Below are 15,089 nucleotides of genomic sequence, written 5' to 3' on the forward strand. Positions count from 1 at the left end.
GTACTGGTGGACAAGGATAAGAGTGGTCCTAGGATGAATGTGCTAAATTGGGGGAAGGCTAATTATAACAATATTAGGCGGGAACTGAAGAACATAGATTGGGGGCGGATGTTTGAGGGCAAATCAACATCTGACCTGTGGGAGGCTTTCAAGTGTCAGTTGAAAGGAATTCAGGACCGGCATGTTCCTGTGAGGAAGAAGGATAAATACGGCAATTTTCGGGAACCTTGGATAACGAGAGATATTGTAGGCCTCGTCAAAAAGAAAAAGGAGGCATTTGTCAGGGCTAAAAGGCTGGGAACAGACGAAGCCTGCGTGGAATATAAGGAAAGTAGGAAGGAACTTAAGCAAGGAGTCAGGAGGGCTAGAAGGGGTCACGAAAAGTCATTGGCAAATAGGGTTAAGGAAAATCCCAAGGCTTTTTACACGTACATAAAAAGCAAGAGGGTAGCCAGGGAAAGGGTTGGCCCACTGAAGGATAGGCAAGGGAATCTATGTGTGGAGCCAGAGGAAATGGGCGAGGTACTAAATGAATACTTTGCATCAGTATTCGCCAAAGAGGAGGAATTGGTAGATGTTGAGTCTGGAGAAGGATGTGCAGATAGTCTGGGTCACATTGAGATCAAAAAAGACGAGGTGTTGGGCGTCTTAAAAAATATTAAGGTAGATAAGTCCCCAGGGCCTGATGGGATCTACCCCAGAATACAGAAGGAGGCTGGAGAGGAAATTGCTGAGGCCTTGACAGTAATCTTTGGATCCTCACTGCCTTCAGGTGATGTCCCGGAGGACTGGAGAATAGCCAATGTTGTTCCTCTGTTTAAGAAGGGTAGCAAGGATAATCCAGGGAACTACAGGCCGGTGAGCCTTACTTCAGTGGTAGGGAAATTACTGGAGAGAATTCTTCGAGACAGGATCTACTCCCATTTGGAAGCAAATGGACGTATTAGTGAGAGGCAGCATGGTTTTGTGAAGGGGAGGTCGTGTCTCACTAACTTGATAGAGTTTTTCGAGGAGGTCACTAAGATGATGGATGCAGGTAGGGCAGTGGATGTTGTCTATATGGACTTCAATAAGGCCTTTGACAAGGTCCCTCATGGTAGACTAGTACAAAAGGTGAAGTCACACGGGATCAGGGGGGAGCTGGCAAGGTGGATACAGAACTGGCTAGGTCATAGAAGGCAGAGAGTAGCAATGGAAGGATGCTTTTCTAATTGGAGGGCTGTGACCAGTGGTGTTCCACAGGGATCAGTGCTGGGACCTTTGCTCTTTGTAGTATATATAAATGATTTGGAGGAAAATGTAACTGGTCTGATTAGTAAGTTTGCAGACGACACAAAGGTTGGTGGAATTGCGGATAGCGATGAGGACTGTCAGAGGATACAGCAGGATTTTGATTGTTTGAAGACTTGGGCGGAGAGATGGCAGATGGAGTTTAATCTGGACAAATGTGAGGTAATGCATTTTGGAAGGTCTAATGCATGTAGGGAATAGTGAATGGTAGAACCCTCAAGAGTATTGAAAGTCAAAGAGATTTAGGAGTACATGTCCACAGGTCATTGAAAGGGGCAACACAGGTGGAGAAGGGAGTCAAAAAGGCATACGGCATGCTTGCCTTCATTGGCCGGGGCATTGAGTATAAGAATTGGCAAGTCATGTTGCAGCTGTATAGAACCTTAGTTAGGCCACACTTGGAGTATAGTGTTCAATTCTGGTCGCCACACTACCAGAAGGATGTGGAGGCTTTAGAGAGGGTGCAGAAGAGATTTACCAGAATGTTGCCTGGTATGGAGGGCATTAGCTATGAGGAGCGGTTGAATAAACTCGGTTTGTTCTCACTGGAACGAAGGAGGTTGAGGGGAGACCTGATAGAGGTCTACAAAATTATGAGGGGCATAGACAGAGTGGATAGTCAGAGGCTTTTCCCCAGGGTAGAGGGGTCAATTACTAGGGGGCATAGGTTTAAGGTGAGAGGGGCAAGGTTTAGAGTAGATGTACGAGGCAAGTTTTTTACGCAGAGGGTAGTGGGTGCCCGGAACTCGGTACCGGAGGAGGTGGTGGAAGCAGGGACGATAGTGACATTTAAGGGGCATCTTGACAAATACATGAATAGGATGGGAATAGAAGGATACGGACCCAGGAAGTGTAGAAGATTGTAGTTTAGTCGGGCAGCATGGTCGGCACGGGCTTGGAGGGCCGAAGGGCCTGTTCCTGTTCTGTACATTTCTTTGTTCTTTGTTTGTTTGTACTGTTAATTCGGACAGTGGTCAGGGACAGAGTGGTGTGACTGCAAGGGAGGCAGGTAGGGGGATCCTGAGTTTAGGAGTTGAGGAGCCTCCGCCCTTGACCTTGTCCAACAGGTATGAGGTACTTGCTCCCTGTGTGGATGAGGAAGAGGGCTGTAGGGAGGATGTGTTGACTGACCACTGCACCGTGGTACAGGAAGCCATTCAAGAGGGGGGAGCAAAAAGACAAGTGGTAGTTGTAGGGGATTCTATAATTAGGGGGATTGATGGCATCCTTTGTAAGCCAGATCGAGAGTCCCGCATGGTATGTTGCCTGCCTGGTGCCAGGGTGAGGGACATCTCTGATCGGCTTGAAAGGATTTTGGAGAGGGAGGGGGAGGATCCAGTTGTTGTGGGCCACGTTGGGACTAACAACATGGGTAAGACTAGGAAAGAGGACCTGTTTGGGGATTATCAAACACTAGGGACTAAATTAAAGAACAGGTCCTCCAGGGTTATAATCTCTGGATTACTACCCAAGCCACGTGCCAATTGGCATAGGGTTGAGAAAATTAGGGAAGTTAACACGTGGCTAAAGGAGTGGTGCGGGAAAGAGGGATTCCATTTCATGGGGCATTGGCATCAGTACTGGGGCAGGAGGGACCTGTACCGTTGAGACGGTCTTCACCTGAACCATTCTGGGACCAGTGTTCTAGCGAATAGGATAAATAGGTTGGCCACAAGGACTTTAAACTAGCAAGTTGGGGGGCAAGGGAAGTGTAAAGCTATGGACAGTATAATGGTTAATGGAGATCAAGGTAGCAGGTTACGTGACAGATTATTATGTAGAGATATGGATTCAAAGACAAGGAAAATTAGGAGAAAGGGCAAGAGGAAAAATAATTTGCGAAAAGTTACTGATCAAGGTGTTAGGATTCATAACAAATACATAAAAAACAGCATAAGTGTACTTTACATGAATGCTCGTAGTATACGAAATAAGGTAAATGAGTTGATGGCGCAAATCACGTGAATGACTATGATTTAGAGGCCATTACTGTAACATGGTTAAAAGATGGTCACGACTGGGAGTTAAATATCCACGGGTATCAGACTATACAAAAGGATAGAATGGACGGTAAGGGCGGTAGTGTAGCTTTGTTGTTTAAGGATGGTATCCGGGCAATAGTAAGGGATGATATTGGTGCTACGGAGGACAAGGTTGAATCAATTTGGGTGGAAATCAGGAATAGTAAGGCGAAAAGGTCACTGATAGGAGTAGTCTATAGGCCACCAAATAGTAACAGGATGGTAGGGCAGGCAATAAGCAAAGAAATAACGGATGCATGTAGAAATGGTACAGCGGTTATCATGGGAGATTTTAATCTGCATATCGATTGGTTTAACCAGGTTGGTAAAGGCAGCCTTGAGGAGGAGTTTATAGAATGTGCCCGGGATAATTTCCTGGAACAGTATGTAATGGAACCTACAAGGGAACAAGCGGTCCTATATCTGGTCCTGTGTAATGAGGCAGGATTGATTAATGATCTCATAGTTCGGGATCCTCTTGGAAGGAGCGATCACAATATGGTGGAATTTAAAATAAAGTTGGAGGATGACAAGGTAAAATCAAACACTAGTGTTTTGTGCTTAAACAAAGACGGTTACAATGGGATGAGAGAAGAACTAGCTAAGGTAGACTGGGAGCAAAGACTTCATGGTGAAGCAGTTGAGGAACAGTGGAGAACCTTCCGAGCGATCTTTCACAGTGTTCAGAAAAGGTTCATACCGACAAAAAAGAAAGACGGTAGAAAGGGGAAAAATCGACCGTGGATATCTAAGGAGGTGAGGGAGAATATCAAATTGAAGGAAAAAACATATAAAGTGGCAAACATTAGTGGGAGACTAGAGGACTGGGAAGTCTTTAGGGGACAACAGAAAGCTACTAAAAAGCCATAAAAAAGAGTAAGGTAGACTATGAAAGTAAACTGGCTCAGAACATAAAAGCAGATAGTAAAAGCTTCTACAAATATATAAGACAAAAAAGAGTGGCTAAGGTAAATATTGGTCCTTTGGAAGATGAGAAGGGAGATTTAATAATAGGAGACGGGGAAATGGCTGAGGAGCTGAACAGGTTTTTTGGGTCAGTCTTCACAGTGGAGGACACAAATAACATGCCAGTGACTGATGGAAATAAAGATATGATAGGTGAGGACCTTGAGATGATTGTAATCACTAAGGAGGCAGTATTGGGCAAGCTAATGGGGCTAAAGGTAGACAGGTCTCCTGGCCCTGATCGGATGCATCCCAGAGTGTTAAAAGAGATGGCTAGGGAAATTGTAAACACACTAGTGATAATTTATCAAAATTCACTAGACTCTGGGGTGGTCCCAGAGGATTGGAAAGTAGCAAACGTGACACCGCTGTTTAAAAAAGGAGGTTGGCAGAAAGCGGGTAATTATAGGCAGGTAAGCTTAACTTTGGTTGTAGGGAAAATGCTGGAATCTATCATTAAGGAGGAAATAGCGGGGCACCTGGAGGGAAATTGTCCCATTGGGCAGACGCAGCATGGGTTCACAAAGGGTAGGACGTGTCTGACTAATTTGGTAGAATTTTTTGAGGACGTTACCAGTGCAGTAGATAACGGGGAGCCAATGGATGTGGTATATCTGGATTTCCAGAAAGCTTTTGACAAGGTGCCACACAAAAGGTTGCTGCATAAACTAAAGATGCATGGCATTGAGGGTAAAGTGGTAGCATGGGTAGAGGATTGGTTAACTAACAGAAAGCAGAGAGTGGGGATAAATGGGTGTTTCTCTGGTTGGCAACCTGTAACTAGTGGGGTCCCTCAAGGATCAGTGTTGGGCCCGCAGTTGTTCACAATTTACATAGACGATTTGGAGTTGGGGACCAAGTGCAATGTGTCAAAGTTTGCAGACGACACTAAGATGAGTGGTAAAGCAAAAAGTGCAGAGGATACCGGAAGTCTGCAGAAGGATTTGGATAGGTTAGGTGAGTGGGCTAGGGTCTGGCAGATGGAATTCAATGTTGCCAAGTGTGAGGCTATCCATTTTGGGAGGAATAACAGCAGAATGGATTATTATTTAAACGGTAAGATGTTAAAACATGCTGCTGTGCAGAGGGACCTGGGTGTGCTGGTGCACGAGTCGCAAAAAGTTGGTGTGCAGGTGCAACAGGTGATTAAGAAGGCTAATCGAGTTTTGTCTTTCGTTGCTAGAGGGATGGAGTTCAAGACTAGCGAGGTTATGCTGCAATTGTATAGGGTGTTGGTGAGGCCGCATCCGGAGTATTGTGTTCAGTTTTGGTCTCCTTACCTGAGAAAGGACATATTGGCACTGGAGGGAGTGCAGAGGAGATTCACGAGGTTAATCCCAGAGTTGAGGGGATTAGATTATGACGAGAGGTTGAGTAGACTGTGACTGTACTCATTGGAGTTTAGAAGGATGCGGGGGGATCTTATTGAAACATATAAAATTATGAAGGGAATAGATAGGATAGATGCGGGCAGGTTGTTTCCACTGGTCGGGGAAAGCAGAACTAGGGGGCATAGCCTCAAAATAAGGGGAAGTAGATTTAGGATGGAGTGTAGGAGGAACTTCTTCACCCAAAGGGTTGTGAATCTCTGGAATTCCTTGCCCAGTGAAGCAGTTGAGGCTCCTTCTTTAAACGTTTTTAAGAAAAAGATAGATACCTTTCTAAAGAATAAAGGGATTCGGGGATATGGTGTATGGGCCGGAGAGTGGAGCTGAGTCCACAAAGATCAGCCATGATCTCATTAAATGGCGGAGCAGGCTCGAGGGGCCAGATGGCCTACTCCTGCTCCTAGTTCTTATGTTCTTATGAAACTGAGCATGTCGGCCATTTTTGATATTTCCAAACCCTGTCAACCTGACCCAAATCCTATCCCTTGAGCAACAAACTCAAAGGTTTTCTTTGTGGCCTTGTTAACTAATCTGGCTACTTGTAGTGATATACTTACCTGTGTGCTCTTCTCATCAAAATGTATCATAAGTTCATAAGATTTAGGAGCAGAATCAAACCATTTGGCCCATTGAGTCAGCCATTTGATCATGGCTGATCTCATCCTGGTCTTAACTCCACTGACCTTCCCGTTCTGCATAACCCTTCAACCATTACCAATTAAAAAGCTGTCTAACTCTTCCTTAAATTTACTCACTGTCCCAGCATCCATCGCAATCTGGGGTAACGAATTCCACAGATTCATAACCCTTTGGGAGAAATAGTTTCTCCTCAACTTTGTTTTAAACTTGCTACCTCTTATCCTAAGACTATGACCTCTCATTCTAGAATGCCCCACAAGAGGAGGCATGAAGGCAGCATTTGACAGAGTATTGCATCAAGGAGCCCTAGCTAACTGGAGTCAATGGGAATCAGGGGGGAAACTCTCCACAGGTTGAAGTCATACCTGGCCCAAAGGAAGATGATTATGGTGGTTGGAGGTCAATCATCTTAACTCCGGAACATCACGGCAGGAGTTCCTCAGGGTAGTGTCCTAGACCCAACCATCTTCAGCTGCTTCATCAATAACCTCCCTCCCATCATAAGGTCAGAACTGGGGATGTTTGCGGATGACTGCACAAGGTTCAGCACCATACGTGACTCCTCAGACAATGAAGCAGTCCATGTCCAAATTCAGCAAGACCTGGACAATATCCAGGCTTGGGCTGACAAGTGGCAAGTTACACTCCTGACACACAAGTGGCAGGCAATGACCATCTCCTACAAGAGAGGATCTAACCACCACCCCTTGACATTCAATGGCATTACCACCGCTGACTTCCCCACAATCAACATGCTGGGGGTTACCATTGATCAGAAACTGAACTGGACTAGCCACATTAATACTGTGGCTACCAGGGCATGTCAAAAATTAGGAATTCTACAGCGAATAACTCCCCTCCTGACCACCCCCCCGAAAGCCTGTCCACCATCTACAAGGCTCAAGTCAGGAGTGTAATGGAATACTCTCCACTTACCTGGAGGAGTGCAGCTCCAACAACACTCAAGAACTCGACATCATCCACGACAAAGCAGTCTGCTTGATTGCCCCCCCCCCCCTTCCACAAACATTCAAACCTTCACCACCGATGAACAGTGGCAGCCGTGTGTACCATCTACAAGATGCACTGCAGTAACTCACCAAGGTTCCTTCGACAGCACCTTCCAAACCCACGACCGCTACCATCTAGAAGGACAAGAGGAGAAGATACCTGGGAACCCCATTACCTGGAGGTTGCCCTCCAAGTCACTCACCACCCTGACTTGGAAATATATTGTCGTTCCTTATCTGTCGCTGGGGCAACATCCTGGAACTCTCTCCCTAGCAGCACAGTGGGTGTACCTGCACTTCAAGGACCGCAGCGGTTTAAGAAGGCCACTACCTTCTGAAATGCAACTAGGGATGGGCAACAAATGCTGGCCTAACCAGCGACTCCCACATCCCGCAAATGAATTTTAAAAAGTAGGCTCCATGTCTACTTTATCCATACATTTTAGCATCTTGTGTACCTCAATTTGATCTCCCCTCATTCTTCTAAATTCGAGAGAGTATAGGCCTGAACTGTTCAATTGTATCAAAGTTCATTTGTCACTTTTAGACTCCCACTGCAAGCATCTTAAAATCTTTCTGTCTTTTGTTATAGCTGTCCTTGTATTAACAAGCACCCCACTCCCTTGCCAATTCAATGTCAGCTGCAAATTTATTCATTTCCCCTTTATTCTTTCACATGGCTTGGACATCACTGACAAGGCCAGCCTTTGTTGCTCGTACCTAATTGCTCTGTCATGGTGGGATTAAAACCCATGTTCCCAGACCAATAGCTGGGCTCACCTAGTGATATCACCAATACACCAACAGCTTTTCCTTGATTATATCGTTGATTCCTGGGGTAGTTCTTGGTACCTAACCCCTTCGCTGCAGTTTGCAGGCTCCTGAAATGTCCTTTATGACAAACATTCCCTACCTAATTGCAATATGTGGCAAAATGGAGTGCAGCACCTTGTTTTTTACGAAGCCAGAAGCAACTCGGCATCATAGGGCAGAGAAATAATAAAAGGAGGGAACCCCCCGCCAACATGCAACGCAAGTTTAAGAGATATGATTGCTGGAGAGGTCATAGAAAATGGGTTTTGAAAAGGTTTCCTCGGCAGCACGGTGGCGCAGTGGGTTAGCACTGCAGCCTCACGGCGCCGAGGTCCCAGGTTCGATCCCGGCTCTGGGTCACTGTCCATGTGGAGTTTGCACATTCTCCCTGTGTTTGCGTGGGTTTCACCCCCACAACCAAAAGATGTGCAGGGTAGGTGGATTGGCCACGCTAAATTGCCCCTTAATTGGAAAAAATGAATTGGGTACTCTAAATTTTTTATTTTTTTTTAAGTAAAGGTTTCCTCAAAAGGAAAATAGAGAAATAGTGGGCTGGATTCTCCGTCAGCGGGATCCTCCATTCCGCCAGCAGCGCACTCACGCCCGTGGATTTCCCGATGGCGTGCGGGTGCCCACAATGGAAGACCCCATTGCCCGGCTGCCGGCATAGTGAATCCCCCTACCGGCGGGGCGTGCCGCACCTAGAAATGGGTGCCGCGGGACGGAGAATCCCGCCTGGAGAGATTTAGAGAGGTTGTTCCATAGGGTAGTTGACTGAAAAGAAAATGATAGACTTGAATTTATATAGCGCCTTCCACATCCTCAGGATGTCTCAAAGCGCTATCAGCCAATGAAGTTCTTTGACAGTATTGTCCCTGCTATAATGCAGGAAACATGACTGCAAGATCCCAAAAACAGGCCTGTTTTTTAAAAATTATTACTTTATCAGAGTTACAAAGCCAGAGCTCAGAGCGTGGACAGGGGCAAACCCCTAATCCAGCTCCTTGCCTGCTCCAAAAACCAAATAAAATTCAAATTCAATCCAATTCATGGTCCCCACATGAGAGACATACCAGATCCAGGCACTACACCTGAACCCACGCTCATCTTAGCCAAAAGGGGGAGAAGCGATAAACAGGTCACTGTTGATGGATAACTATTGACTAGGATAGCAGGAGAACTCATCTATTCTTCACTGAAGCAGAGCTATGGAGCGGGATTCTCTGACCCCCCGCCGGGTCGGAGAATCGCCGGGGGGCGGCGTGAATCCCGCCCCCTACGGCTGCCGAATTCTCCGGCGCCGGGGATTTGGCAGGGGCGGGAATCTCGCTGTGCCACTCGGTGGCCCCTGGCAGCGGCCCCCCTGGCGATTCTCCGGCCCGCGATGGGCCGAGTTGCCGCCCGTTATCGGCCGGCCCCGCCGGCGTATGTTATGACAGGTACTTACCGGTGGGACCTGGCTCCGCGGGTGGCCTCCAGGGTCCTTGGGTGGGGTGCGGAGTCCACCGATTGCGGGCGAGCCTGTGCCATGGGGGCACTCTATTCCACCGCGCTGGCCGCCGTAACAGTCCGCGATGGCCGGCGCAGAGATGAATTCCCCCCTGCACATGTGCTGGGTTGACGGCAGCACACGCTGGCGCTCCCGCGCACGTGCCAACTCGCGCCGGCCGGCGGAGGCCCTTCGGCAACGGTTGGCGTGGCGCCAAGCCCCTTCCGCGCCGGCCGGCGCAAACCACTCTGGCGCTGGCCGAGCCCCTGAAGGTGCGGAGGATTCCGCACCTTCGAGGCGGCCCAATGCCAGAGTGGTTCACACCACTCCATCGTGCCGGAGTTGCCCGCCCCGCCGGTTTCCGAAGAATCCCGTCCATGGTATCTTTTATCACCCCTTACAAGGGCTTAACATCCCAGTTTGGCAAATGGTGAAATTTGAATTCAGGAAAAAAATGATGGAATTAAAAAAGTCGAAAGGTGACCACAAAAACATTGTCGATTGCCGGAAAAACCCATCTGGTTCACAAATGTTTTTTAGGGAAGGGATTCTGTAGTCCGTACCTAGTCTGGCCGACATATGACTCCAGATCCACAGCAATGTGGTTGACATTGGATAGGCAATAAATGCTGGCCCAGCCAGCGACGCCCACATCTCATGAACAAATAAAAGAAAAGTCTGAAAGGCTCCACTCCGACGTTGCAGCTTTCCCTCGGCATCAAACTGACGTGCTAGCTTGGACTTTGGATTAAGACTGTGGGGCCCTCCACACCTGTGAGACACAGTCAAAGGAGGCAGGAGAACATGTGAGTGTTGAAAGCGGTTGATGAGTTAAGGAGAAGTGAGGCTGTAAAATGTTTGAGGGCAAGGATTTTAAATCTCATGGGGAGAGAGAAACCCATTTGGCCTCTCACCCATACTCAATCAATTCTGCCAGGGCCTCAACATTCGTTGGCCATAAAAAGACTCACTATGGTTTCCCCCTCACCTTAACTGTTGACTTCTAACCAATGTCTCCCCATACAAAATGCATATGAACATTTTTTCATTTCATTCTTTCATGGGACGTGAGCATCACGAGCAAGGGCAAGCTGTTGCCATCCAATTTGTCCGCGCACTAGTGCCTCACTAGGCCATTTCAGAGGGCAGTTAAGAGTCAACCACATTGCTGTGGATTTGGACCAATTCATCGGCCGTTAAGGGACTAGCACTTGCGCCAGGTGGAACATAATCGATTCCAATGGGAAATGGTGCCGGATTTGCCGGGTTGAGGATTAACACTCAGGAGGCTGACAAGCTGCACCTGCATAGATACACTTGACCCCCGACGCACACTCATGCCAGCCAACAAGATGGCTTCACGGACGCCAAACTCAAGACCCTGCTGAATGCCGGGGAGGAGAGGCGGGCGACCCTGTACACCAGGTTTGGAAGGAGGCTGCCAGCTGCTGCCATTTGCTGGGCCTGGACGCAGGTGGCAGAGGTCTTCAGCGCCATGGGCCACATCGCGCGGACCGGCTCGCAGTGCCGTAATAAGCTACACGACCTCCTCGGGGAGGCCAGGGTGAGTCGACAGCACTGTGCCCCTAGCGCCAATTCCCATCTCACACTCCTGTAACCCCTCCCTCTCCCCCACCCGAGGGTGGCCGAACCCCCACCCTGCACCACATGCCGACACCCATATCGGTTGCCATATCTGGATGCCCTGGCCACCAAAGCCACAAGCTACTCACTCCTTGGACTGTCTAACACTGATCATTTTCTGTTTCCGGCCCCCAACTACCCCCCTCCACCCCCACCCGCTCACAATTGGCGAGAGAGGGAGAGAACTGGAGGGAGAACAGCGGGCCTGCGGCCCCTCACTGCAGTTGATTAGGGAGCACTGGATATGGTCAGTGGGCTCAAAGAAAGGACAGTCGCTGAGGCAGAAGTCGGCATTGGGTGAGGCCCACACCCACCACCACCCCACGACCACCCCCATCCCCCCGCTCCACCACAACCACACGTCCTCTGCACCATCACCCCCCCCCCCCAGGCCCGCAATACAATTGTGCGTCTTGTGTTGTGTCTTGCATGAGCTATTGGTGATGCCGCGGGCCCTTCTGGTGTCCCCCAACTCCAATCACAAGCGGAGAGCAGCGATGACAAGGGCACCGATGGGAGTCATCAACCCGCATCCCATGACACCCCGGAGCTCAAGTCCGGGGAGGACACCGACATTCTGGCACAGCTGGGTCCAACACCCTCCACCATCCCAGAGACACGCACCTCGGTTGAGCACTGTGATGAGGCTCCTAGGACACGATCTGATGTGCTCCACACACATGCTGCGGAACACCGAGGGGGCAGACTGTCAGAGGGCGGGCTGACCCCAGGGACTAGCTGCCTTCCAGATGGCTTCTGGGCTTCTGGAACGGACAGTCCCATCGATTAGTGAAATGCAGTCGCAGAGCCAGGGACTACATGAGGGAATGTCGGCGAGAATCCAGCACCTGCAGGTGCAGTTGGATGAGTCCAAATGCGCGCAGGAGCAGGAGGTGGTGCCGACCATGTGTGCCACCCAGGCCCTGGGGCGAAGGTTTTGCCCATGGGTCAAGGTGACAAGGCCTGGGGCAATCTGTGCAGGAACTGGCTGAGGCCCAGGACAGAGCTGCCCTATCACAGGCAGAGCCACCTGGACATTGCAGTGGCGCTGCAAAGCATGGCCCAGTCACAGCAAGTCATGGCTGAGAGCATCGCCGGCATTGCCCAGGCGCTGGCAGACGTGGCACTGAACCAGAGGGAGGTGGCCAGTCCCAGAGGGAGATGGCGCAGATCCAGAGGGAGGTCGTCCACTCCCTGAGCTCCATGAGCGTGCAGACCCTGGTCAAGCTGAGAGCGAGCCAGGTGGCGGGGGAGCCTCAGGGGATAGCTCCATTCACACCCTCTCCCCGCCCCCCACCCATTGGGTAGCCGGGGACCATTGAGCACCCTGAGGGAGGTGGGGCCCAAGTTGGTGACTCCTGCAGGGGAGATGCCAGAACCCATCGCAGCACCTCGGACCTCTCCTCGTTTAGCACAGGGGTAAATAGCTGGCTTTTAAAGCAGGCCAGCAGCGCGGTTCAATTCCCGTACCAGCCTCCCCGGACAGGCGCCGGAATGTGGCGACTAGGGGCTTTTCACAGTAACTTCATTTGAAGCCTACTTGTGACAATAAGCGATTTTCATTTCATTCCATTTCATTTCCTCCTGTCCCTGGTGCATCACATGGGCAGTGGGCAGAACAGGGTGGCACCACGCCATTTGGGACACCTGAGCAGCAGCTGGGCCCACCCAGGCCTGGTCACCCCACAAGACAGCCGCCAAAGGGGGACCCAGGTCGCCTCTACTCCCACTGGGGATCCACTTAGGCATAGCGTTTGGGCCTGTGGGGCCAGAAAGGTAGACACCATTTAGGATGGCATAAAAGATAGCAATAGGGGCTAGGGCACGAACCTGATATTTATATGTTCCCAATAAACACATGTGCACGACATTACAACCTGCCTCGGTGTTCTGTCAGAAACTTGTGAGCGATGGGTTGGTTTGGGCTGGCCGCAGAGGGGTCGGGGTGGGTGCATAGGTTGGGGTGGGCTTGGCAGAGGGAACACAATTCAGCCAACGCTCACCACTCTGGTATCCCACCCCATCCCACCATGCCCACTTCCGCCACCCAATGATTCGATGGGAGCGTGTGATGGAATGGTCAGCTGGCATGCTGGGATCACCCAGGCCGATGGAGGAAAGTGCCACCATCGGCAGACATTGTTGAATGATGCGGAGCACCAGAGAGCATCCGAGGGTGGGTTGTCTTCATCTTCTATCCCAAGAGCCAGATGTACTGTTACTGCCATCCCAGTGCCTGCACCCCCATAGTGAGGCAGGTAGGAATCTTGGAGGGGATTTGCAAGGTTAGGAGGGAGGTAGTTTGTGTGGGGAGGGGTTCATGGCAGGGGGTGGCTGGCCGGCAGGGGGTGGTGGGGGTGGGACGGGATGTCTGCGCCGCTGGCCAGACAGCCTGGTCGCTGAGCCTGCAGACGATTAGAGCGTCCCTTGCCCGCCAGCCCAGGCGCACACATTGTGCAACCTCCTGTGCCTGCCCGGGCCCCATGTCCTACCCATCCCCACCCTTCTCCGCATCCTCCTTGCCGGACGAGGCCTGTCGTTCAGCCTCCTCCTCCAGCACGTCGCCCCTCTGATGTGTGATAGGACCCCTCCAGAGCGGTCCAGGCACCTGAACCACAACTTCAGGATGCCGAAGCACCGCTCAATCATGTCCCTGGTTGCTGCATGGACGTTGTAGCTTGTCTCAGCGTCGAGCTGTGGCCTCCGGATTGGCATCATCAGCCACGACTGCAGCGGATGACCACTGACACCCAGGAGCTACCCCCAGCCGGGGGGGGGGGACCTCAAAGAAGTCAGGAATCGTCAAGTGTGCCAGGATACAGGCGTTGTGCACACTGCCTGGGTATCGGGCGCAGATGTGCAGGATGAGCATGGCATGGTCACACACGCACGTTCAGCGAGTGGAACCCGTTTCGGTTTCTGAAGGCTGACCTGTCATCTGCAGGTGCTTGTAGGGCGACAGGCATCCCGCCGATCATCGCCTGGACCTGGGGCAAGTGGGCAATGATGGAGAACACTGCTGCCCGGACATTCTGATGGGCTCGGTCCACATTGAAATGGATATATTGTGCTGGCCGGGCATGTAGGGCCTCCGTGATGGCGCGGATGTACCTGTGCATCGAGCTCTGTGAGATCCCGGACAGGTCCCAACTCGGCGCCTGGAAGGGCCCCGTGGCGTAAAGGCTCAGGTCGACCATCACCTTGATAGCCACCATGAACGGGTGTCCTCCCCACACCCCAGTGGTACCAGGTGATCGAGCAAATATGTTGCACTGTCCCCCTGCTCAGTCGGAGTTCTTGACGGCATGCCAAGTCTGGCACATCCTCAAATAACAGACGCTGCGGTGTCTCTTTTACACCTCCTGCGCTTCGGCCTGTCGGGCAGGCGGCTCTCCACCTTCACCGGCTGCCTCCTGTTACTCTGGGGCAGGCTCCGCTACTGCAGCTGCCTCCTCCTTGAGCAGCTCCAGCTCGTACAGCCGCAGTGGCAGTCCGTTCTTAGACACTCCAGTCCCATGAAGGTTCATCCTGAACTCCACTGCCCATTCCATGGTCACCCCTCCGCTGTCCGCCCAGGTCTGGCAGCCCCCCCACCCCCTCAACCCCCCCCCCCCCCCCCACCCCCGCCAGCCAGCCTGGCCAATGTTAGGACCGCCAGTCCACGGTCATGCCTCTGCATGTCCTACCTCCTCGTTCTCCCTCATCAGCCACAGTGCCTGTTTCCTGATTTTTGAAACCTCATGTGAAACTCGCCGTCGGTAATTCCCGGTGGCGGCGCAACATCACGGAGGCCCCGGAGAAAACTGTGTCAGGCCCCGCTAATGATATG

General features: G+C 51.0%; 1 protein-coding gene across 3 annotated transcripts in view; it reads left to right on the forward strand.

Annotated features, from left to right (window-relative positions):
- The window catches only part of ankmy1 (ankyrin repeat and MYND domain containing 1), a 285,915-nt gene that overhangs the window by 33,325 nt on the left and 237,501 nt on the right, over positions 1–15,089 (forward strand). The gene's annotated exons all lie outside the window — the stretch shown is intronic.

The sequence above is a fragment of the Scyliorhinus torazame genome, chromosome 14, assembly GCF_047496885.1.
Source record: "Scyliorhinus torazame isolate Kashiwa2021f chromosome 14, sScyTor2.1, whole genome shotgun sequence".
NCBI lineage: Eukaryota > Metazoa > Chordata > Chondrichthyes > Carcharhiniformes > Scyliorhinidae > Scyliorhinus > Scyliorhinus torazame.